This window comes from Triticum dicoccoides, chromosome 7A (assembly GCF_002162155.2).
Source record: "Triticum dicoccoides isolate Atlit2015 ecotype Zavitan chromosome 7A, WEW_v2.0, whole genome shotgun sequence".
NCBI classification, from domain to species: Eukaryota; Viridiplantae; Streptophyta; class Magnoliopsida; order Poales; family Poaceae; genus Triticum; species Triticum dicoccoides.
In genome coordinates, this window is record NC_041392.1 from 392,059,696 (window position 1) to 392,064,716 (window position 5,021).

The window sequence follows — 5,021 nt, forward strand, 5'->3', positions numbered from 1 at the left end:
GGCTCTATGTTCTCCGCTTTGAGCGGCATCCAGCTGTTCTTGCAGTTGGTCTAATGATCCCATAAAAAGGTAAGAAACTAAGTTAGCATTATCAGTGTACCATTATGTTTTCTCGATGGAGGGAAACATTACCAGGGGATGCCTTCTTGGATTTTTCCAGTTCGGCATTGGCAGTAGTTAGCTAGCTTTGACACTTTTCTAGTTCCTGAGCTAACAGGGTGTTCTTATCTATAAGCACCTTGTTATAAATTGATCCTTAAATTAGTTGTATCAACTAATTTAAGTCTCGGGGGCTACTGGTATATGCTTATTAAATCTACGCTTACCTGCACATCTTTTAAATGCTGCTTTGTGGCTCTGTTAAGCCCATCTCGAGTAGCTCGGATATATGCATCAGCCAAGCTGAAGGCATTAAATGCCTCTTCTGAAAAGCTAGGGTCTTGTAAAACGGCCCTACGGCGCCGATGATTCATGGCGCTCTCCACTTTCGAGTTGGTGACGGATACATCATCCAAATCCTCGGCTGGAGGAGAGTCCTGTGTCACCCCCGCATCAGCCCCCGTCTTCGTGGTAGGATTTGGATCCTGGCTATGGGAAGTATGGCCGGCCAGACCCTCGGATATAGTCTGGCACACCTTTTTCCTGATATAGGATAAAACGGAAAGGTCACAGTTGGATGTGACTGCCAAGGTGCATATTAGCAAATTCATACCTCTTTGATGAAGACTCGGCCGTATCTTTGTTTGCCTTCCTCTTCGAAAGCTTTCCTGGTGTGGGGGACGCTCTCTTCGGAGATGCCCCCAGGGCAGCATGGCACGCCGAGCACCTCCCCTTTTGAGCACAGGACAGTACGGTGGGTAAGGAGGAATGAGAAAACTCTCCTGGACAAGGTATCTCTGGATTACTTACATGTGAAGCAGGAAGGAGGCCGGGATAATCGGTGATGATGGGTACATATGTACCATCATAGCTCATCTGATAGAGTATTCCATCCTTGAGCTCCACAAATATGTCCGGATCTTCCTCATATCCAGGATCAAGATCCCAGTTTCTATTCTCCGGCTGAGGGACAGGGTCATGGATCCCCTCGATAACCTTTCACCATTGCTGTTATAAGCGGATAAGATACTACCTGTCAAGAATGATTCAGGGACAAGAGTAAAATAGTGGAGCTGAAGCTTACCGAGCTGGGAGGATTATACATGGAAAATCCGTCTCGATGTTGGAGACAGGTGAACTCCTCTTTCTCCCCTTTATACAGCTCGACCAGTATTTTGGCCAGGGCGGTGGGGGTCTACGGGCCCTTCCGAGCATAGCATGACGCGTCGTCCTCCCCGTTATAATGCCACATGGGCAGCCCTTTGTATTGGAGTGGCTGGACCCCCTGTGCTATAGAGGTCGCCATTACCTCAACTATTGACAATCCGGACTGGGCAAACATCTTACTCTTGCCCAGCAGCAGGCTGATCTCTGCACTATCCTCTTCCTCGAGGCTCCAAGGACCAGCTATGGCGTTTCTTTAGCGGAGCACTTGAAAACTCGCGGAGGCCCATACAGACGCGGTCGGGTAGAGCGACATCGTCGATGTAGAACCATTCAGAATGCCACTCTTCGGAAGCTTTCTTCAGCGTGCCAGACAGGTATCCGGTCCCGACGATGGGCCACACATCGGCGCCTCCCACTTTAAAAATTGACCCACCTTGATTACGAGGGACAAGGCAGAACAGTCTCCTCCATAAATCGAAATGGGCCTCGCAGCCTATGAATAGCTCGCATAAAGCGACTTAACCCGCAATATGAAGGATTGAGGCGGGAGTGAGACTGGGCAGTTGGAGGCCGTAATACTCCAGCAGACCTCGGAGGAAGGGATGGATCAGAAATCCGACACCACTTAACAAGAAGAGGACAAAGCATACTCGCTCTCCCTGGACGGATTGGGGAAGTCCTCGGTTTGAGCCCCGCCCTTGAAGGACGTCATCCCTGCTCGTATGGGAAACAGGTCCGCGGGGGGAAGAAAGCCTTGTGTTTAAAGCTTTGCCAGCTGACTGTGGGATACGAAACATCTCTCCCAATCACCCTTCTTGGAACCATGGGGACCAGAGGAAGAGCCGGGAGCGCTAGCCATGTTGTGGTGGTTTTTCTTAGCAAGCTCTGAGGATTTTTTGTGGGGTGTGGAATGGATCTGAGATCTATTCTCTTTAAATAGGCACCTTTGTGGTACAGTCGGGGTGGTATATTCAAAAATACCCCGACCTCTCGCATTCGCTCGACACGTGGAAACTGAAGTTGTTGATGCACAGAAGCCGAGGAGTATAACATTAAATGGAAGGCCGGACACACTACTCGGAAGCCATCGGTGGATGAACCCACCTTGCAATGCCGAAGATAATCTATGTGCCAAACACCTGGCATTGAAGATTGGTTCGGGGGATTCTGAGGGAGTCCTGGACTAAGGGGTCCTCAGGCGTCCAGCCTGTTAGCCATTGGCCGGACTGATGGGCTGTGAAGACACGAAGACCGAAGACTGCACCCGTGTCCGGATGAGAGTCTCCTTGGCATGGAAGGCAAGCTTGGCGACCAAATATGTAAATTCATTTCTTTGTAACCGACCTTGTGTGACCCTAGATCCTCCCGGTGTGTATATAAACCGAAGGACTTAGTCCGAAGGGAATACTAATTACCATAGCCATACCAGCTAGACCTCTAGGGTTTAGCCATTACGATCACGAGGTAGATCAACTCTTGTAATACTCGTATTCATCAATATCAATCAAGCCGGACGTAGGGTATTACCTCCATAGAGAGGGCCCGAACCTGGGTAAACATCATGTTCCCTATCTCCTATAACCATCGACCTTAGACGCACAGTTCGGGACCCCCTACCTGAGATCCGCCAGTTTTAACACTGACACCTATGCTTGTAGTTCAAATTTGAATTATGCACATTAAATGCGTAGAAACTCAATTAATGTATAAAAAGGCCAAACGAACTCGGAATAATTCCAAAATTAAGCACGGTACTTCTATTTGGTGTAATCTGCCTATGTAAAAAAATTAAGGCGGGAGAAGGCAATGTACGTATGTCGTTTCGCACACGGAGGTGACACGTTCCCTCTCGGAACAACGAGCCTTCTTGAGGGAAGCTCCGGTTTGCAAGAAGCTTACACCAAAGCTTGTCCCAATTCGTCCAAAAAAATTGCCGCAGCATGTTGGTGCCATGTCATGACACCATGCCAAGTTTCATGATTTTCAGGCGTGTTTTGGATTTACAGGAATTAAAAACCAAGTTTCTCAATCTTTCCGGCCAAGCCACGATGCCCAGATGTTTGAATTTCACTCGCATTTCTTGCATGGGACCTAGAAATTCACCCAAGGACACACATGTGATTTTTCAGAGAGTTAAATACACTTTGGGTGCCTTTACTTGTCTAGTGCAGTCAGTTTGGTGCCCAAAGTTATAAAATACATAAAACTGGTGCTATAACTTGTCCTATTATGCAAATATGGTGCCTCCGTATGTATTCTAGTGTACACCATGCGTGTGTGGCATGGCTGCAAGACGTTGGCCCACACGTTAGTGGCAGGCATCCGGTGATGTGTTGGATGACTTGCGCATGAGTTTTTTTTCAGAAACCCCCTCCCCCCACATATTTTAATTAGCTATGTGGGAAAGACAAATGTAGGTCCCACATATCAGTATGATTAAATACATTAAATTTCCTGCACACTAGCCACCAGGCCGGATAATACTTTGTGACCAACTGTTCCCTGGAAAGCTATATAGCTCTTCTACCTTTCGCTATGCAATCCTCGTTATTACGCTTTTTTCAAGTTACCTTTATGTTTTTATGATATGTAAAATTTCTCATATAAAAATATAATAATTATCAATATGTCATTATTGTCTATTTAAATCTTTATTCTATTTTCGTTATTGTGTAGTTTAAATAGCTAAACATGAACATTTTTAAAAATAGTTCAACGTATATAATCAAATATTGTAAAAAAATAACTTTAGTCAGGACCACAAGCACGTAGATAGTGTGTATCTTCATTGTATTTTTAGAATACATAATTATTAAAAATTGACAAAATTGTATTATGAAAACTATTCGACGAGTATTAAAAATCAATGTGTATATTTTTTTTATAAATGTGTTAAAACATGTTAAACGTGTTTGTAGAAATGCAAGAATAATTTTACACAATAATTTTGTAATACATGTTGGACATCATTTTGAAATAGATGTTGTCAATATTTTGCATGCATGACGATCATTATTCGAAAAAAAGTTTACAATTTCTTAATACACCTATTTTTTAAAAGATACGTTGAACTTTTTTTTTGAAATGCACTAACACTTTCTTTAAGTTTATGGCAGTTGTAATATTTTCTTACATTTCTTTTTCTCAAACAGAAATAATAAACATGGAAAATACATGTACGGGCCCATAAGAGCGCCATATATTTAAATAAATATATAAGACGAACGTTTGAAGAGGTAAGTAGCGATGTGATATATAGTGTCTAGGTAAAATATGTTCACTAAGTAGAGTCTAACCTCGTGGTAATCTTCGGTGGGCTGTACAAATCGCGGCCCACTCCCAGCCAATGGTAATTGTAAAAATATGAGGGGTTCCTGTCAAAAATCCTCACGCGTGGGACATCCATCGCTCACCCACTAGCATGCCACAGGCAGAACATACACTGATACACCCGTATACGTGCATGAGGCACCGTATTTGCACCATAAGGACAAGTTATTGCACCAGTTTTGTGTATTTTGCAACTTTGGGCACCAAAATGACCGCACTGGACAAGTTAAGGTACCCGTAGTGTATTTAACTCTTTTTCAAACAACTTTGGTATACTGGAGCATGTTCTTGTAGTTCAAATTTGAATCATGCACATTAAATGCGCAGAAACTCAATTAATGTATAAAAAAGGCCAAACGAACCCGGAATGATTCCAAAATTTAGCAAGGTACTTCTATTTGGTCTAATCTGCGTGTGTAAAAAAA